This window comes from Pleurodeles waltl, chromosome 6 (genome assembly GCF_031143425.1).
Source record: "Pleurodeles waltl isolate 20211129_DDA chromosome 6, aPleWal1.hap1.20221129, whole genome shotgun sequence".
NCBI classification, from domain to species: Eukaryota; Metazoa; Chordata; class Amphibia; order Caudata; family Salamandridae; genus Pleurodeles; species Pleurodeles waltl.
The window spans coordinates 730,679,187-730,700,801 of record NC_090445.1 but is presented as its reverse complement, the minus strand read 5'-3'; the positions used below and the strand labels follow the sequence as shown (position 1 = coordinate 730,700,801).

Here is a 21,615-nt window from a genome sequence, read left to right as displayed (position 1 = left end):
TTCAGAAAGGTCTTCAATACTCAGAGTTGGTTCCCCTGTCAGAAGAAGCCAAGACAGAGATGTCATGGTGGCTCTCTCACATGGACGCCTGGAACGGCAGAGCGATTTTTCTCTCCAGTCCAGATGTTGTCATAGAGTTGGATGCCAGCCTATGGGGCTGGGGAGCTCGTTGCGGTCCGGTGGAGACGGGGGGACGTTGGTCCCCGGGAGAACTGACATACCATATAAATTGCCTCGGACTCCTAGCAGGAGCTTTTGCCATCAGATCTCTTGCCCCTCGTCGGGCTTATTGCTGTATTCTCCTGCGGATGGACAATGTCTCCGTGGTCAGATACATCAATCGCCTGGGGGGGACCAGATCACGCCTCCTAGAGGAGATAGCGAAGGAATTCTGGCATTATTGCCTCAGTCAGCAAATTTCGGTAATAGCGGAATATATTCCAGGTCGGGTCAACACAACAGCAGACTGGAATTCTCGTTTCCTTCGGGACGGCAGCGACTGGAGGCTCAATTCACAAATCTTCTAAGCACATCAGCTACGCTGGGGGAAGTGTCAGATGGATTTATTTGCCTCCCGATTGAACAGTCAGGTTCCTTGTTTATTCAGTTGGAAACCGGATCCTCAGTCGAAGGGGACAGATGCCTTTCTACAAATATAGCAGAAGGGGCTCCTTTATGCCTTCCCTCCTTTTGTGATGATTCCTCGCATCCTGGCACAAGTTCGTCGCCAACGCTCAGAGGTTATTCTGACAACTCCGTTTTGGAGTGCTCAGCCTTGGTTCCCTTCTGCAATGGTTCTGTCTTGTGACTTTCCGGTGAGAGTTCCACTGACTGTGGACCTTCTCACGGACCCGTTGAACAATTTTCACCCATTAATTCTGCAGGGGTTCTTGTCCCTGATGTCGTGGAAACTTTCAGGTGACGATGGCAGGTGCCTGGAGTTTCAGACTCTGCATTGTTCTTCTTATCCCAATCTTGGGCCCTTCCACTCAGAAAAGATATGAGCAGGCCTGGAGAAAGTGGGTATGTTGGTGCAATACAAGGAGTGTGGATCCCCTGGTGTCAGAAATTCATGTCATAGTCAATTTTCTTTTGGATTTGGCTTCCCAAGGTGTGGCATACAGGAAAATTAATAACTGTTGTTCCGCTCTTTCTGCTGGACACCCGCATATTCAGGGGAAACCAGTAGGTGAGCACCCTTTGATTTGTAAGCTACTTAGGGGTATACTTGTGGTTAAACCTCCTCAACCAAAATATACTTCCTTATGGGGTGTCAATATTGTCTTACGTTTCCTCAGAAATTGGCCAGATAATGAGGGATTATCTCACATGCAATTATCGGCTAAATTGACAATGTTACTATGCCTATTGTCATGCAGAAGGGTGTCGGATGTTAAAGCTCTGGATTTGTCAGGTAGAGTATTTGCTCCGGAGGGAGTATCTTTTTCTATTACCAGACGTACTAAAATCCTATCGAAATGTATTTCTTATCCATCTTTTCCTCATAATAAGAAACTCTGTGTTGTTCAATGTTTGAAAGTGTATGAAGACTGTACACGCGAGTTCAGGCAGAATGTTTTTGGTCAATTATTGATTTCTGTGCAAAAACCGTTTCGTCCGGTCACTGCAGCAACCTTAGCTCGGTGGGTTAAATGGTTATTAGCCGAGGCAGGTATTGACATAACTGTATTTGGAGCTCACTCTGTGAGAGGAGCCATGGCTTCAAAAGCCTTTGATACTGGAGCTAGACTAGAAGATATTATGGCGGCAGCAGATTGGTCAAATGATTCCTCCTCCAAGGTATTCTATCATAAACCTATTGTTGACGTGGTTTCAGAAGTGGTGGATAGACTTTAAACTAGCATAATCCGAAGCCTCCGGTCCTGACATAGAATAAAAATAATTCTAGCTATTGCGTCAAGAATTTTAGATTCTATCAAGGACACGGAGGCGAGGATTATCCCACCTATTAATTCATTATAATGAATATTGTCAATGTTTACAGTTGATTTTGTACATATTTCAATTATACTAAACTGTTGACCCTCCCTTCAATGTACATGGATATTAGTTTATTCTTTTACATTCAAGGGAGCAAATAACACGAATGTGTAGAGGTCATCTTTTCGGAGCAAGAATCGGATTCCAGTTCTGTTCTAGGTTGGAGTGAAGTGTTGGTCCCTCAGGTTTCGAGGAGTTTCGTTTCAAGGTGGCGAACTATTTCAGCGTCAGGTTGGATTCGCAAAGAAAGAGGATGGACTTTGGCACACAGACTATTTATGGTCATGGTGGGGCTGTGATTGGTGGACTTAGCATCATGGGAATGGTAGTTTTAAGTTTAAAAGTTTATTATTGGCTGCTGTGTTTTGGTCAGTAAAGTAAGAGAAAGCATAATCTTCGCCTCCGTGTCCTTAATAGAATCTAAAATTCTTGACGCGATAGCTAGAAAATGTTTAATCCTCCCACGACTCAAGAGCTGCCCAGCATATGGATTTTTGTAAAGTCCTTTCTTTCCCTAAATGTGACCTTTTAGCCTGTAGTTCAACAAAAACTTAAAATGTGGGATTGTTACTCACAATGAGGTCGCTTAACAAGGCCACTATGAAATTCTTCCACACACTTAGAACCCATAACTTTACTAATAAAAATATTACTAGAAATGTGCTTGTTCATACAGCTCTTGCTGCTCTATGTGTATGTAGTATGACCAGCTCGTCTAATCTGTATTCTAAAACAGCATTTAATTTATGACATTCAAAGGCTACATGTAGCACCATGCAAAGAAGAAAACCCAAATAAACGGCAGAACTGCTGATACCTCAAGTGAACGTAGGTGAACGCACAGTTTCAGAGAATCGCGTTGCAGTAGACTCGTGCACTATGTAACCCCCCCCCCTCCCCCTTTGGGTGCTGAATGGCTAAATAGAGTTTGAAGACAGCAGCGTCCATCACTTCTACAAAATCCGAGTGTGTTCAACCTATGTATGTGATTTGCCCCTTAACTGGAACGGTACTAAAGGCTTGCGCTGTATGATACATTCTCCTGCTGTGATTGGCTGTCTGGGGTCAGCTAAAAAGTGAAACCCCTCCTCCTAGCTTCCTTAGCAACGGGCAGGAACACGGGCCCGGGAAGCAGGCGGTAGCTCTCAGCGCGCGCGGTAAGTGAGGCAGCCGGTGTTTCGGAGTTTAAATAACCTTCAGCCGCCTGCGTGCCCTTGCCTAGCGGCGCAGATGTGATAACAACTATTGACAGGGGGGGGGGCGAGAGAAATGGTCACCTTCTTGCACGACAAATATTGTCCTGGGCGGGTGGGGAGAATCGGAAAGGAGGTGGCACTTGTTATGGTATTTACTACGACATAACCAAGCGATCTGATACGGCGTATGTGGCATGGATTAGGGTCTTCCTCGGCCTTTATTTTTTCCGCAGATTATGAAAATTAGTAGAATTTATTTCGGCGTGGTAATTGTGATACAAGGTATCTTTCAGTGACACAAAGCTCCGTTTCCGTTTAATCTGCCAGTGCAAATGTTCAAAGGAATTTGACAGTCGTGTTTTGAAACTCAAGGGATTGGCTCGACAATTTGTAAGAAAGTATTTTTGGAAACGCCCCCACAGAATTGTTTGAAGGCACTCAAAGTCAAGGCACGGCTGTTATTTTCTCTTCTTTATCCAGGACTTCAAGTGGAATTAAAAAAAAGTCCGGGGCCTTTAAAAGCTGCGTGGCCTATGTAATTAAGTGCACGGCTTAAACACAGAAACTACATTTCTGTGATTCCCAGAATTTGCCACACAACCGGTGTTTTAGTTCCTCTCTGAGATTTTTGTAATGTATCCAGATATATAACACCGCAACTGCCATACACAGCACTGACTACTGGTTTTCTCAGTAGTTGTTAGCTCTTGACGATACATGAGTAACATCAAAGATTTTCTTGTAAATAATGTTGTAACTGTTTCAAATCGTGAGACTGAAAAAAAGGTTACTGAGGATTGTCGAAGGGGAAGAATGTCTTAATCACTTCTGTTATCTTCACTTTGTGTTAGACACGTACAGCTGTTTTCTCTCCACATCTTCTCCACCAGCCTAACCTACACCTCGTTTTCTTTCTTTTTCAGTACCTTTTTCTCTATCTCCTGCATGCGCTTCCTCTTATCTCCTTTACTTCACAACATCCCCAACACACCCAATCACCTGTAAGCACTGGATTTTCCTTTACTTTCGTCTTGTGGATATTTTGTCAAACGTGACCTCCTTCAGACACATTTGCACAACATCACAATTGCAACCAGAATATGAGACCATTGCTATCTGTGCTCTGCAGAAAGGCCATGTATTCATCTATAGATGGCCATGTGTTCTTAACATTTTTTTTCCCCACTGATAGGCATTGAGAAATACATGCTGGCTTCAGCCTCAACTCCAGAGTTCTCAATGGTAGCCCATTGCAAACATCAGGAGATGACTCAGTTCAAAGTATGCACTGTACAAGAGTAGTAGCCTACACAAAAAAATACAGCACGTCCTGGAAAATAGCTAACACTCTTAGGGAAAGCAAGATTAAATAAAACATGTGAGATAGGAACAGGATCTAAATTGCTGACATGGATTACCTTAATGTTTTTTTCATTCATTATTCAGGAATTGATCAGTGATTTTTGCCATTAAATTTAAGGACGTGAACATAGGAACCTGTTTTAAATTACTACGGGGACTGAGCCAACTTAAAGCCCTGACTTTGTCAGTGTTTTTTAGAATAAGCAGAGTAGCCTCATTCAGACTTTCCCAGGGGCAGGAGGTGGTGGTTGATATCAGCTGAAATAAAAGGCACAACCTTTACCCCTCTGATGGCACTGAAATTGACATCACAGGGAGTGATTTGTATGTGTCACTGAAGATGGTAAAGGGATGGACAAAGACTTGGGCTACTGTATGAACATTACCACAGCACGTACACTAAGCTAGCTAGACACAGTCAAAAGTGACCCTATATCTCAATCCACGTAGAGTACAATGTGATTTAAGTCCAGTCTTATTTAGCCAGGGAATACAAACACGGCACACCTTCAAAGTAAATAAAACAAGCATTTAAAAAATTGTTCAGTGTGGCGTTAGCCAAGACCTTTTGTTTATACTAAAACAATTTTTTTTATATGTGTGTGTGTGTATGTATGTGTGTGTATGTATATATATATATATACACACACTCACATACTGGAGCTTTAAGCCATCCCTCTTCATACACTGGTCTCGTTGTGACAGCATACTGCCATTTCACCTCATCGAGCAGGGTTGGATTAGGAAGGTGGACAGTCAGGCATTGGGTGATGGGCCGGTGTCCCAAGGACCCCTGTGGGCCGATTGTTTAGGGCCTCTGCAAACTGGCCAACAGAACCTTACTCTCTCCCAAAGCCCCCGTAATGTGGTTCCATTTTACCATGCCATCAAACTGAGGCTTGGGGCCAGGTATTGCTCTGGCCTTTGGGCATTCTCACCTTGGCCCCCTGCCTCTTGTGTCTAGTCCAGAAGCAGTGTGTTTCCCTGAACTCTGTGTCGCTGGGCCATCATGCTCTTGCCCTTGTTACCTAAGCCCCCCTGCAGGATCTGTGTGCTTTTCTTGCCCCCTTCCCTAAGAGGCCATGTGTGTTTACATAGACCTCACTGTGAGGCCACCTTTTCAGGAAGAAAAGAAAACATGGGAAGAAGAGTTGCGCTCAGAGCTACAGACTTTGGAGCTGGGGAACCAGGTATGAGTCTCGGTGTGTGGTCAACCTCCTGTGATGCTGGGCATATCACTTAATCTCCCAGGCCTAAAGTAAAAATGAATTTGAAATTGTGTAATGTAACTGGTGCTCATGTACATTGCTTTGGGCCGAGTTCACACACTATGAAAAGCTACAAAAAACACAATAACAACAAATAACTGGCCAGATTCTGCGAAAGCCGACATTGATAATAAAAGATTCTTTATATAAACACATCCCTATTCTTTTTTTACATGGGTTTTCTCCTCGCCCACCCCACTAAAATGAAGTGCTTCTAGTTTTACTGGATCTATAAGCTTTAAAATATTAATTTACCAAACATGTCTGTAAAACACAGTCCAATAAGACAAACCAAATGGTGATCCATGAAATGGACTATCCGGGATTGTGGATCACTTTTATTTGGGAGTGGCCGGGCCTAATAGTGATCCCAATCCAACCATTTCACTGAGTGCCATTTGTTGAGCATGGACAGTTTTTGATTTACACTTTTCTGCTTATATGACAATTGCTTTGTGTTAAAAGACCAAATGTGTGTTTATACAAGTTGCCTACAAAATATTGGGGCACCATATTAAATGATGATGTTTTTTTTTTTTTGTTCTTAAATGTATCACTTTAAAGCAGGAGTTTGCCATATCTATGTGCAAAACAATAGCTATTACTATTACTTAGTTTATTGGCATCAGGTAAAACACAGCTGTTTGGTAGATACTCACAGCTGACATGGGACAAGCTGAGGTCTCTGAAGTAGTAAAAGGTCATATCTCAGGCCACTTTCTTCTTTAGGATTGGGCATTGGTTTCTTTGGCACAGAGAGGAAACTCCCAGATGCACAATACTGAGAGAGATGTTAAGTTGCTCCATTTATGAGAAGTGAGTAGCTTAACCTAGTCGTGTCTTTTCTGCACTTGCATACTTCTACTTCTTTACTTTTCCCACAATATGGTGCAGTTTCATCAAATTTGCAAACAATGTATTTCTGGAAACCCAAGTGTTGGGACAGGGATGTCCCCGCATACTATACAGGCACAAAACCCTGCTGTGTATGCCCCAATTACATGTGAAACTGGAATTCTGACTTTTTAACAGCTCAGCTAGCACACTAATTCGGGGTGCACTCTGTGGCCTAGAACTGGACACTGTGAGCACATAGGAGCACCTAAATTTGAACACCTCAAAATGTACCTCAGGAAATTGCCCATGGTTTGATGAATTGGAGATGGTGTTAAACCTCAATTTCATGAGGCAGTGTGTCCCAAGGTAAGGCACCTACCAATACTTCAGAAATACACCACCCAATAATTGCGTTCTTGATCAGAAAATAAATTTTTAAAGATTAATACAACTAGAGCTAGACTCCAGTCCAGTCTGCACATGGAAGAACTCAGACTGATCAAATGCCAGTGAAAACAAATGGATCTCAGGAGAATGTTTCAGGACAGAAGTACAATCAAATCTACCAAATGATCCAGGCTACCAAACGTGTTGATCTGACAGACCACCTTGATGCTAGCGCCAACAGAAACAAATACATTTTTACCACTGTAAAGGATTTCACCTCACCCACTGCTGCCTCCTACTTGATCACCCAGGACCTCTGCAATAATGTCTCAAAATTCTTTAGCAACATAATAATCCCCATTTACAGCAACTGGACCCGATAGATCTTGCCAAACACCTTCCGATCTTATCCAAAGAACCCCATGACCTCTGCCCCCTCCACGCCTGCTTTAGAGGACTGAAACCCATAAGCGTGACGCTGACATCCATTCTGAGTGCTCCATCTCTTCTGTGACCTCCCCAGATGCTTGGAAATACGCAACCGTTCTCCCATTGCTGATGAAACCCTCTACCGGTCCTCCAAAGTTTGCTAACTACACACCAATCTCCCTGCTACCATTCCTGGCCAAAGTCTTAAAGAAAATCATCAACAAACACTTCACCAAATACCTCGGTGACCACCAGCTTCTCAACACCAATCAGTCTTACCTCAGATCCAACCACAGCATGGCAACTGGCCATGACTGTGGATAGAGAAGACAGTGTGCTTATCCTTCTAGACCTCTTTGAAGCCTAAGAAACAGTCTCCCGCCCCATCATCATCCAATGCCTACGCAACATTGGAATCCAAAGACACTCACTCCAGTGAATCTGCTCTTTCCTTACTCGAAGGACCCAGTCAGTCATCCTGACACCATACACCTCGGATACCCACGACCTCAATTCTGGAGTTCTGCAAGGCTCTTCCCTGAGCCCCACCCTCTTGAATGCATAAATGATCCCATTAGCCAGCATCATCTGCTCTCTTGACATCAATGTCCTCTCCTAAGGCGACAACACATAGCTCATTCTCTCCTTCATGGACAAGATGCCCAGTACCTGCATCAAGTTCAATACCTGCATGATTGAAATCGTCCACTGAAGACCAACTCAGCGACATATTGAGGCATGGGCATAGTGGGCAATTGTCCTGGGCTGCCACCTTCCACAGGGCCTCCTGGAAAATTAAACTTTAGCTCTCTCAAGCGCACCTCTATCTAGTTCTATATCAGAACGTTTCTTCTTCTCTCTGTCTAACTCTACCTTTGTCACTATTTACACTGTGTTATCTTAAGATTTTTTTGGTTCCTCAGAAAGATATATTTCAAATGGTTTTGTGCGAAATCTGTTACAGAATGTTTTTGTCATTATGAGGGCTACAATTAGCACAAATGTTTTTTTTTGAAGAAGGATCCCCAAAATATATGTTGGCTTGGTCCCCTTAAGATGACAGTGGGCCAAATGCCTGAAGCTGAAAACTAAGAAGACGGAAATTGTTGTCTTCAGGAAGAGCATTTCGCTGTGAGACTTCACCTGGTGACCAGCAGAGATAGGACCGACACCCACCTCAAGAGCCTCGGGATTGTCGTGGATAGCAACTTCAACATGAATGTCCAAGCCAGCACCGTCACCACCTTATACTTCCATATCCCAAAGATGCTGAGGAATATTTTGCAATGGCTCCCGATCTGCACCTAGAAAAGTCATGCATGCCCTTTTCACAATCAGGCTGGTCTATGGGAACACCCGCTAAGCAGAGATTTAAAAAAAAAACAAAAAAAACACCAGAATGCTGCAGACCATTCAGAACTCTGCAGCCAAAATAGCTTTCAACCTCCCACGCCACACTCATCACACCACACCTGAAGGAGCTCCACTAGCTCCCCAGACACCAACTATCACAGCTCAAACTCCTCACCCACACTTTCAAGCACTAAATTACTCTGGCCCTGCATACCTCAACAATCGCATCTGCTTTCACAAACTTTCCATACACCTCTGCTCACGAGGACTCCTACTTACAAACATCCCATGCATACCGAAAACCAGATATGGTGGTTGAACATTCTCCTAAATCATAGAGCAATGTGCCACTACACATAAGATCAGCCTCCTTACATGAGATCTGCAAGAACCTGAAGATCTGACTTATCGAGTAGTCCCACAAGGCCCTAGGTTTGGTTAGAAACTCACCTGCTCAGTGCCAGGATACCCTTCCAGGTGATTGTGTGCTCTACAAATCTGCATTACATAACACACCATACCTGAGTCAACATAAAGCCTTTGCCATGAAGGCTCTCAGCTAATAGAGTATTGCTGAGTAATTCAAAATTATTCTACGTCCCAAGTGAACAGCAAAATCAATAAGGAAATGGACAGCATTTCTAGTAGCATTGGAAAGAATCTCAATAAAATTCTGGTTTACTCCCACAATCAAGGGGTTTTGTATACACAATTTCCATATATTAAATCACTAATACTGCTAAATCATCATGGTATTATCAAAATAGTTACTTTCTCAGAAAATCAAAGCACAGTTTTATTAAACTTTATATTCCCTTAGCACGTAAGCACTATCCCAATACATGAATATTGATTCTGCCCACTTTATGCTAATGTCATCCGGAGGACGCAGGACAACGTATTTACATAAACAACAACAAACTCTTATGAAGAAATAGGGCACAGTGAGCTAGCGGAAGGGACCTTGAAATGTTTCATTATTAGAACCATTTTGGACAGTTCTTCATCGAGATCAGCAAGAAGAACTCGAATGAAAATAAACAGACATGACTGCTTAACTGTGTGCTGCAGAAATAATGAACAGTGAAATGTAAAGGAGGAAGACATCCGAGACAATCATTTTTATAAAAAGACAGCCCTTGGACCTAAACTGAGGCCTAGATAACAAAAGCTAATTTGCTTCAGAGACAATAGCACTATATCAGTGGGTACATGTGTGATCTAGTATAAATTCACGTCCTGCATTTCGTTAATGATGCTCAAAAATATATGTGCACAAAATCTCTGACCGTGCCAAGGTCTGAAAATGCTTCTGCATCCTGAAGGGGCACACCAAGCCGGTCTTCTTTTTTTGACATAGGACTACTGTCCATAGCTTGGGTACTTGTGGCAACACAACAGATTTTCTGAATTATTTGATCCTGACTAAGCATTTTTTCAATGTCATACAGGAGTGGTCTACCTGCTGCACTCAATTATAAGTTATCTTTTACATGTGGCACCAAAACTCCTGGACTGCCATATTGAGTGGATTTCCATGGTGGGTATGTGTGTCACTTACTCCTATTGCAGTCAGTCTCGCTATCATGTATGTTCCAATGCGATCCATTTTGATTGGGCACAGTTTAGTGTGGCTCAAGATGGAGGAAGGATACAGCCTCCAGACTTTCAAACTGTATCAGATGCATTTGTGAAGCCACAGGCACTGAAGTAAGGGAGGATGGAGACAGGACTATCCTTAGAAATTTGAAATTCTATGAGGACCGTTTAGCAAGGGATTGTTGAGTAGATTGGGCCCTAAGTACAAGTGAGGCATAATTACTGATGTGCTGTAACTAATGTTACTACACACATCAGAGTTATGAGTTTTGTGTTTTTATTCCACACAGCACAGAACAAGTGTCAAAAGCCCTTTTAGACAGCCATGGCACAAGCAAGGATTACAGGGACCATTCTTGGAGGTTGTGGTATTTTACTCCTTATGTCCAGCCCTCTGACCTACTTTGGATCCTGTCCCGGGCCAAGTACTAGCCCTTTCAGCATGACTGTCAGTGATAACACAAGTCAAGCAGCCCAAAGCTCTACAAGGGGAGGTAGGTGTGAGGCATACACAAGTGCAAGACTCAAAGTACAAACAGTAATTTCGATAAGCTGATTCCGCAGTCAAATGCTTGCTTTTTAAAAAAAAAAATAGTAGTATTTTGATATAAACAGACAAAGCTTAAAGGGAATACACTAAATAATATCCACCACTTCAGCAGTATCCCCGATGTCGTCTGTAATCTTCAAGTGGGACTGGTAATGGCTAATTTGATAATGGAGGTGACTTTTAGATGTGGCCCAAGCTTGTCTCTATTTGACAAAATTCAAGTTTGGTCATAGGAGTCAACTTCAGCAGTGCTACATGCTTAGTTTGTGCATTTTCCTGGAAGCCTGATGCCTTTGAACAGTCATACCCGCCCAAAGGCAGCTGGGAAGTGCAGGAGGAATGGGGAGCTTCTTCACAGCCTCTAGCCTCCCGAAGGTGAAGGTCCGTGGTCTCTCATCTTCTTTCTCCGATTATGCATTGGCCTCACTTTTCAGGTTGCGCAAGTCGGTGTCAGACCTCCTCTCCAGGGTTCCTTTAGCAACCGGAAAGTGTTCTTCACAGTAGCCTTGTTATGACAATCCAGGGTGCTGTCTCTACCTTCACAGTGGCACCATCTTGGCTCAAGGGGGTCATGGTTTTGCTTCTTCAGGAGCGACATCCCTTGTTTCATGGTGACCTCGCACCTGGCACACAGGGTTTGATGACTTTGTTAGCACGCTGGCAATGGCCCTAGTTTCACAGTGGTCCCCTCCTGGAACACAAATTTTCAGGTTTTGCTGACACAGGGGTGACTATCTTACTGTCATGGTCATTCCCACCTGGTACATGCGGGTTGCTGACCTCTCACAAACGAGTGTGTGGCCTGTATTTTTGCAGCACTCCCGCCCGGATCAGGTGTCTCACATTGCGCTCACTTAGGTCTACTTGGCGGGATCCCCGCTGGGCCTTCCTCCTCCTCAGCACTGTTGTTGGCCGGCCACCAGAAGGATGGCGCTCCAGATTCTGGGCAAGTGGCCTTGACTTCCTGGATGATGGCCCCTCACCCTGCAGTGAGACTAGCAGCCTGGTTCCAGCAGCAAGAAGTTTTGGTAATCTTCTCTCCTGGGTGGTTGAAAAGTTTGAGGAACTCAGGCTTCCTACTTTATTGTCAAAATTCAGACACTGATGTGATGTGTCTTGTCCTTTTGTAGTTAGTTTTGTGAGTGTCGGCTCCTTTGAATTGCCCTCTCCCCTGACCTGTACTTTTTGAATGGGACAGTCTGCACAGCAAGAGGGGCTCCAATTTTGATTGACCTGCAACACAGGTCAAGGGAGTAACATGGGATCACACCTGGCTGTCAGCCTCCTCTGAAATATGCCCCAAAATTTCACAGGTGTAAGCATTTCCGTACTAATGGTTCCCTGGACCTACAATGCCAACCTTATTGGACCCACCATCTCGAACTAGAATGACCCTAACTCCCACTGACCAATAACTTGCTGGAGCCAAAGAGACCTTTTATGTGCATAGAGGATGCTCTGCTTGCCTTCCTTCAGTTTGTGTGTTCCCATCCCAGCCTTTAGGAATGTTAGCAATCCTCATCTCCTATCTAAAGGTAGCATTCCTCACCTCCATTAGTCTTTACAGGCCATCAGCTTCCAAATTGGAATCCACAGACCTCCATGTTATGTGCCATGCACAGGCACACATGCATCCCAGCACACACGAAAGTATCACATGCTACCCACTGCTACACAGTCACCATGTAGGCTAAGGATGAGTTACATACACAACAGCAGCCGCTAGGCACCACTATGGTTCACACTACTGAATCTTATTGAACACACACAGGGTACACTGCCACCACTGTGCTTGTGTCACTTAACTCCTAGCAACGGCAGTAGCCCCCTACCACTATGAAGGTAGGTCTTCCCCAACATTCTAACAAGACTGTATTTCCATGACACATGCCTAGGCTATGGCCCACATGCATGATCTGTGTTCGTCCATGACCAAAATTAGTACCAAGGATCCAGATATCCATGTTACTAGGGGCAATTGTGGCAAGGGATGCACACCTGTCACCTTGCAGGGAACTTTTCCATTGCAACACTGAGTAATTAAAATATAAAATAACTCCCCACTGCATTTTGGTGGGTCAAACCTGGTGGAATTTCTAGGCAGAAAAATACACAGGACATGCAGATTTTGGTGCTGTAAGCACAAAATCCTCTTTCTGCCCTATTTCTTGGCAAAAGTTATAATAGGTGATAATTATCACATCCAGTAAATTTCGAGCACCTCAGTATTAGAATGCATCAGAAACTGGGCCACCACACCAAGCAGGTTCCAGGACCTTTGGCAGAGGATCAACATCCCCTGCCTGGAAAATTAGTATTAACTTGAGACCCAGACCACCCTACTTTTTTCCAGTTACAAGTTCATTTTGACCAAAGAAAGGAGTGCGCCACAGAATACTTGAGGAGCTGCTATGAGTTCAGATCTTTTGCCTGATGACAGTCAGCCTCCAAGAGGTGAGGGCACAAGCCCTGAAGTTTTCTCAACTTGCTGAAGATGCTGTGGTTCTGTGTGGCTCTTAGAAGTCAACCTGCCTGCTCAGAGAGAGAAAGAGAGTACATGACCCTACAAGAGGAGAGGATTTCCAGGAGAAGAAGCTCAGCCACGTTGTTAGTGTGTGGAAAACTCAGAAGAAACTGACTGCAACATTTTAGGTTCACTGTAACTGACCTGTGTCATGAGTGACTATCTGGTCTCCCAAATAGTGGTTATTATATGAACTATGTACCTGAAATTTGTAGTCAAGTAGCAGCGTGCCATCTGGCATGCCTGCTGCCCAAAGTTCTGGAGCTGCTGCTGGTAGCATGAGGTGCAACTGCTGAGATGTCCTCACTGCCGAATCAGAGGTCTGCCCCAGCCACAACATCTGAAGGAGAAAAACGCATGCAAGTTTGCCCTAGAGTCTTCAATTGCTGAAGAAGTTGGGCACCTACCAGTCCAGCCCAAAGGCAGTAACTACAGACGAAGACAAGAAATCACCAGTCCAACCTGCCCTACTATACATTCAGTGCTCCACGTGAAATGAGCGAGATCACCACCAAGGTTAATGCCAAAGACACTGCTGGTGTAAGTTGACACGTGGACCTTCCACTACTACGCAGGCTGTGTCATTTCTGATTAAATAAACTCAAGGCCTTACCTCCAGGAACTAGGAGACTCTAATGCAAACAAAGATAAGCCACAGTAGGAAACTATTTTTTATCAATAATGCTCTTTGGGCTAGGAACCGTTCGAGCTGACCTACAAATAGCCCATGTTGTAATATCTTAGTGAAACGTGCACTTTTGTGCCTAATCTTGCCACAGCTTGGCTTGTGGGGAGATCATTATAGTCCTTGGGGGACATCGCAAAGAGAGAGAAGGTCAGCTCAGAAGGAGTAGCACTTTATCAAAAACCTGTGAGTGACTTTCTTTAACCTTGTAGTGTTAAAGTTATCTAATTGTGCCGTTTTCCAAACCGCAGTGATATTAAAGTACTTTCTTCTACTAAAAAGAGAAATCCCTGGTCTGGGCAGTGATTTATTTGTGCCCGCTGTTTGACTGTTGATTTCTGAGTCTGTGCCCCACCCCACGCTAACATCCGAGGAAGTATTGGAGTTCTCTCCCTCGCTACCCTGAAAGCTTCCTGGTGCGCAATACTGAGAGATGCTAACCTGCCCCAGATCGGGGTGAGCAGCCCCATCCAGTCTCCTCAGTTTTTTTTTAAACATTTTTTTTCAGCACCCGCATGCTTCTAATTTTGCTTTTCCAATAACAAAATCACAATTGCCCTACCAGGAGGAAAAGTAACAAACTGATTATCTGCTTTCCCCCCCAGAAGAGACTACTAACTACTCAATTAGTTATAATAGGATACAGTTTCTTCACATGTTTGCGACCGGTGTATTTCTGGGTACCAGTGGAGCTGCAGTGCTCGTTTTATTAATTTATAGAAGGCTCCGAAAGAAAATGTGCCGTTCACTCTCAACGTCACATTTTCCATTGGTCCATTACCATGCATCTGTTTAAAGAAAATATATATATTTTAGTTTATATTTGATGTTTATTGTGCATGTTCTTATTTTCTGCAGGCCACCCCCACCCCTTGCCCTCCTGCAGCAGCTGCAATCCCTATGGAAGTCCGCATTCGGGGCTGACGCTGGAGAAAAATATACACACAAGTGTGCGTGTGTCTTTCTCACTCCCCAGCTCTGTATACATTCTCAGGTAACAGCGACTGGAGCCAGCGGACGGAGACACTGTGCACAATAACATCCCTTTTCACCGTTGGGAAGAGCCAGGGCCCCTATGACTTTTTCAAAGGGGGCAGGAGGTCTGGGGATCTGAGAACCCTTTCTATCTCATTGGCTGGGCCACTGAGCTCATCCACATACGTAGGTCTCCTCCCTTTTCTACTCTACCCTGCCCACTCTTTCTCCCTTCGCTTACCTTCCAGTGCTTGCAGGCGACCATTGGATAGCAAACACTCAACATAACATCGCAGGTTCGAAGCAGAGCTGGTGCTTCTTTCTTGATTTATAGAACTCCTTTGGGGTCCTTAAGGATAATAAGCCTCCTACACAAATGCCTAGAACCCCACCCCACCCACTCCCAGATACTTCCAGGAAAAAAACAACTCTTGTGCCACCCTCCACCCTACTTCGGAACTATAGGCACACAAACCTGCCTAAGAGAATAGTTCTGGAACAGTAAAGATGTCATAGGGGCAAGTGTTTTATTCCACCATTTTATTGCTGATCTTTGAGAGGCTGTAATAAAGTCATGCAAATAATGGATACCTCCAGTCTTGACATAAGAGTTTAAGGTGATGCATGTCTCAAAGACAAGTTGCCATGGGGGATAGATACAAGTCTAAGTCTGTCAGGTTTCTTGGCACCTGTGACAAGGCGAACCTCAGATTTAAGGATCGCTCCTGGATGTGCTGAGCATTGCATTGCTATCACCTGGCTCATGTCATCTGGAGAGATTAACGGTGTGAGGCATACTAGAATGAGGATTGATGAGATGCATAATTGGTGAGTTTGGGGATGTTATCACAGAGATTAACATGAGAGTCCAACATAAAATCAAGAGACTCGTTGTGGAAACAGGTGATTCAAATGTATGTAGTTGAAAGTTGATATAGTCAAGATTTGAAGCATGACAGGAAGCTGTAAGAGTAGATAAGCAGGAATTTGGGGTTGAATGATTTAGTTGAGCAAAACATATAATTTAGTGAGTCAGGAAATTCAGGAATTTCACCCAATTGATGCCTTCCACATTTGAAAATTTAAGGCAGACCTGAGAGTCAAACGAATATTGGTAAATGGCAATACCTTGCCCAGTGAAAATGAGACATTACCTCAGGTAAGTCTTGTCTAAGTGCAGTTGATTTCTTAGCACCTCATCCATTACTTCCAGGGTCCAACTGTCAAACCTGGAACTCAAGCCATGTACCTCAGAGCTTCCATTCTTGAATAGAACAACACAAGACACAGGTGACAGGTACCACGCATCTTCTTTTTTAAATGAAACTCTAAACCTAAGATGGTATAAAAATCACATTACCTGTTGTACAATCAGTATATTATTTAAACAACTCTCCACATGAACATAAAATGGCATATGTACATAACAGACACATGTATTAAAGCAAAGATAAGAATGTAACACTAAGGATTAGTGCAAATATGAATTGAAAGATCATTTAGAGTAACATACTTTAGAAAGAGACAAAATCCCAGAGATACACGGATCTCCTTAGGAGTCTCAAGACCACCACACTTGTAGTAAGGGCCTAAGCTTTAGAGCAGCCTGCATTCTCCACTGCTGTCTTTATGCTGACCTAGTCTTCAACTTTAACATTCACTGCGTTGGTTGCTGTCTTTTCATCACACTGACTTTTCCTCTTTCTTGCAACTATAATTCTTCTTCATCACTCATCCCTAATATACCACACCTCAAACTACTACCCCCAGCTTATTGTTAGTTTTCTGTATTGTTTCCTTCCTCATTATATGCATTACCACCCTGTTAGTTAATTCATTCTTCCAGTTCATTCCATTCATTTTTGCCAGCTGGTAACTCTCTTCAATGTCCTTATATGAAGACACTTGTTTCTGAATGATACAGTATGTGTTTCCTGTGACAAAGCCCATAGCCATTCAAAAAGCTGTCTCTTGAATCAGAATTGTTGAGCTCAATACTAATTAGTTCTGGAAACATGCCCCCAACGTCATCACACCCCTTCTCTGCTGTATGGACCAGCAGGTGCAGAATGGCATTGGAATCGAGGAATGCTCCCAAATTGTTCTGATGTTGCCACCCTGTAACGTTTTCCCCTTGATTTTCTTCATGACGATCTTATTTCGAAACTCCATAGCCTCTGTAAACCTTAGGTTTTATATCCATTTTACACACATCCACATTTCCATGAACTATTTTGATTAAATACCCCAACTGAAAAGACTGAGTTGAGAGAATGAATCAACCATCATTAGCATGTTCCTCGTGGTTTCGATTATCACCCAATCTGACAGTTTAACACCATTATTGCACACCAATTCTAGCACTATTTTATCATGTAGCTCTGTCATTTCTTTAGGTTTCTTACATTGCGAAGAGCTTCTACAACACTTCATATAGTGACCCTACTTACTGCACTTATTGCAGGTCGCTTTTACTGCAGGTTACTCTTTGCTGTTTGCCTTGGGGCCAGTGCGCCACGTTAGAAAGACTGTCCTTAAATTAGTTCACCTTCTCATCAGTTTTCTTCCCTTTCTATACACTCATGACACTCACAACAGTTTTCTCCCACTGTCCTTCCTTGTCTCTTCACCATATGCCATCATGTGTTCTGCTCTTTTTGCTACTAGCTACCAACAAAACCTCAAGCAAAGGTGGTTCATCGTTCACCCAGAGCTCTTCTCTCAACTTATCACTATTGCAGGTTTACCAGAACTGATCCCTTATCGAATCATCTGTTAATGTTCCAAACTTACTTTTGGCTGAGAGTTTTTTTTCACTAATCACATGCATTCTGTATTCCTTGAACTCTTTCCAAAATGACACTTCAAGTATCGTAGTTACACGCAGCAGTTAAGATATGTAAAGTTTTTTGGTTTTTGTTTTGTTTTTTACCCGCATATATCCTACTCACTCAGACTCTTTGAATCCTGTTCCAGATCTGCTAAATTATTTTGTACATCTTGGCCTTCTGCCACCAGGCAATACATCTCTAAGTTCTCACCACATACCCTTGCATAGATTTGGAAAACATTTTTCCATTCGATCCACCACTTGGGAAATTAATATGTGGAAGACAGAGTGGCCATAAAGTTGTGTTCTGCATTATCTCTTCCAGGTTGTATGTGGATTACCAGTTCAAGTTAGCATTCAAGCCATTTTCCCCTACTAAGACACAGGTTCATCTAATTCTTGTCCAGTCACTCATTGTGTGGTATCTCTTGTTGCAGAAGTCATGCCCCAGATCACTAATGGAGCATTTTCATCCTTTGCAAGAATCCATGCTTAGCGAGGTCAATTGATTTGTGGGCCCTGCATAGGATGTGGTAGAATCATATAACACAATTTCAGTACCATCCAGTTACGTTAAACAGTATGACCAATGTGGCCATACAAGGAAAACTCCAGTCATGAATAAAGGTAAGAAATTTAATACAAACTCTAGCTTAGGGTCATGTAGACAATTTACAAAACAAAGTTATAAAGTTACAGAATCACCAGGTGTTGCCCAAGGTGATGAAACAAGTGCAAACAAACTAGCATTAATAAAACTAAGCATTCTACAAGGATAATGCAAAACATTAACAAGAGAAGCTGAGATACAGAAAATAAAGGTTGCTCAACTTTGACAAGCATTAATGCAATTCAAATCATCAAAGTTCAAATTTAGCTGGGCACAGGGGAAATCCTACTATTGGCCAAAGCAGTGGATAACATGTGCGGGGAGGAACACATGCAGGCAAACGGCAAAAAGGAAAAAAAATTGTGTAGGAAGTTGGCTCTGTATGTGCTATTTCAAAGTAAGGAATAGCATGCACAGAGTCCAAGGGTTCCCCTTAGAGGTAAGATAGTGGCAAAAAGAGATAATACTAATGCTCTATTTTTGTGGTAGTGTGGTCGAGCAGTAGGCTTATCAAAGGAGTAGTGTTAAGCATTTGTTGTACATACACATAGGCAATAAATGAGGAACACACACTCAGAGACAATTCCAAGCCAATAGGTTTTTGTATAGAAAAATATATTTTCTTAGTTTATTTTAAGAACCACAGGTTCAAATTCTACATGTAATATCTCATTTGAAAGGTATTGCAGGTAAGTACTTTAGGAACTTTGAATAATCACAATAGCATATATACTTTTTACATAAAACACATATAGCTAGTTTAAAAGTGGACACAGTGCAATTTTCACAGTTCCTGGGGGAGGTAAGTTAATGTTCGTTCTTGCAGGTAAGTAAACCACCTATGGGGTTCAAATTGGGGTCCAAGGTAGCCCACCGTTGGGGGTTCAGAGCAACCCCAAAGTTACCACACCAGTAGCTCAGGGCCGGCCGGGTGCAGTGTGCAAACACGTGTCGGGTTTTCAATAGGTTTCAATGGGAGACCAAGGGGTCTCTTCAGCGATGCAGGCAGGCAAGGGGGGGGCTCCTCGGGGTAGCCACCACCTGGGCAAGGGAGAGGGCCTCCTGGGGGTCACTCCTGCACTGGAGTTCCGATCCTTCAGGTCCTGGGGGCTGCGGGTGCAGGGTCTTTTCCAGGCGTCGGGATTTTAGAGTCAGGCAGTCTCGGTCAGGGGGAGCCTCGGGATTCCCTCTGCAGGCGTCGCTGTGGAAGCTCAGGGGGGACAACTTTGGTTACTCACAGTCTCGGAGTCGCCGGGGGGTCCTCCCTGTAGCGTTGTTTCTCCACCAGTCGAGTCGGGGTCGCCGGGTGCAGTGTTGCAAGTCTCACGCTTCTGGCGGGGATTGCAGGGGTCTTTAAAGCTGCTCCTCTGGAAACAAAGTTGCAGTCTTTGTTGAACAGGGCCGCTGTTCTCTGGAGTTTCTTGGTCTTTTTAGGGCAGGGCAGTCCTCTGAGGATTCAGAGGTCGCTGGTCCTGGGGAAAGCATCGCTGGAGCAGTTTTCTTCTGAAGGGGGGCCGGTGGGGCTGGGGCCAAAGCAGTTGGTGTCTCCGTCTTCTCTGCAGGGTTTTTCAGCTCATCAGTCCTCTTCTTCTTAAGTTGCAGGAATCTGATTTCCTAGGTTCAGGGGAGCCCCTAAATACAGGATTTAGGGGTGTGTTTAGTTCAGGGAGGGCAGTAGCCAATGGCTACTAGCCCTGAGGGTGGCTACACCCTCTTTGTGCCTCCTCCCAAGGGGAGGGAGTCACATTCCTATCCCTATTGGGGGGATCCTCCATCTGCAAGATGGAGGATTCCTAAAAGTCGGAGTCACTTCAGCTCAGGTTGCCTTAGGGGCTGTCCTGACTGGTCAGTGACTCCTCCTTGTTTTTCTCATTATCTCCTCCGGCCTTGCCGCCAAAAGTGGGCCCGTGGCCGGAGGGGGCGGGCAACTCCACTAGCTGGAATGCCCTGTGGTGCTGGAACAAAGGGGGTGAACCTTTGAGGCTCACCGCCAGGTGTTACAGCTCCTGCAAGGGGGAGGTGATAGCATCTCCACCCAGTGCAGGCTTTGTTACTAGCCACAGAGTGACAAAGGCACTCTTCCCCATGTGGCCAGCAACATGTCTCGGGGGTGGCAGGCTGCTGGAACCAGTCAGCCTACACAGGTAGTCGGATAAGGTTTCAGGGGGGACCTCTAAGGTGCCCTCTGGGGAGTATTTTACAATAAAATGTACACTGGCATCAGTGTGCATTTATTGTGCTGAGAAGTTTGATACCAAACTTCCCAGTTTTCAGTGTAGCCATTATGGTGCTGTGGAGTTCATGTTTGACAGACTCCCAGACCATATACTCTTATGGCTACCCTGCACTTACAGTATCTAAGGTTTGGCTTAGACACTGTAGGGGCACAGTGCTCATGCACTGGTGCCCTCACCTATGGTATAGTGCACCCTGCCTTAGGGCTGTAAGGCCTGCTAGAGGGGTGACTTATCTATACTGCATAGGCAGTGTGAGGTTGGCATGGTACCCTGAGGGGAGTGCCATGTCGACTTACTCGTTTTGTCCTCTCCAGCACACACAAGCTGGCAAGCAGTGTGTCTGTGCTGAGTGAGGGGTCCCCAGGGTGGCATAAGATATGCTGCAGCCCTTAAAGACCTTCCCTGGCATCAGGGCCCTTGGTACCAGGGGTACCAGTTACAAGGGACTTAACTGGATGCCAAGGTGTGCCAATTGTGAAAACAAAAGTACAGGTTAGGGAAAGAAACTGGTGCTGGGGCCTGGTTAGCAGGCCTCAGCACACTTTCAATTCAAAACATAGCATCAGCAAAGGCAAAAAGTCAGGGGGTAACCATGCCAACAAGGCATTTCCTTACACAACCCCCCCCCCCCCAAACGAAAGAGGATGAGACTAACCTTTCCCAAGAGAGTCTTCATTTTCTAAGAGGAAGAACCTGGAAAGGCCATCTGCATTGGCATGGGCAGTCCCAGGTCTGTGTTCCACTATAAAGTCCATTCCCTGTAGGGAGATGG

At 44.2% G+C, this 21,615-nt stretch overlaps 1 protein-coding gene across 3 annotated transcripts in view; it reads left to right on the top strand.

Annotated features, from left to right (window-relative positions):
* Positions 1-3,052: 3,052 nt before the first annotated feature.
* The window catches only part of LOC138300212 (restin homolog), an 898,198-nt gene continuing 879,635 nt past the window's right edge, over positions 3,053-21,615 (top strand). For all 3 annotated transcript variants that reach the window (XM_069239250.1, XM_069239251.1, XM_069239252.1), the window contains exon 1: positions 3,053-3,158. The gene's annotated coding sequence lies outside the window, so the exon portion shown is untranslated. The remainder of the gene's footprint in view (positions 3,159-21,615) is intronic.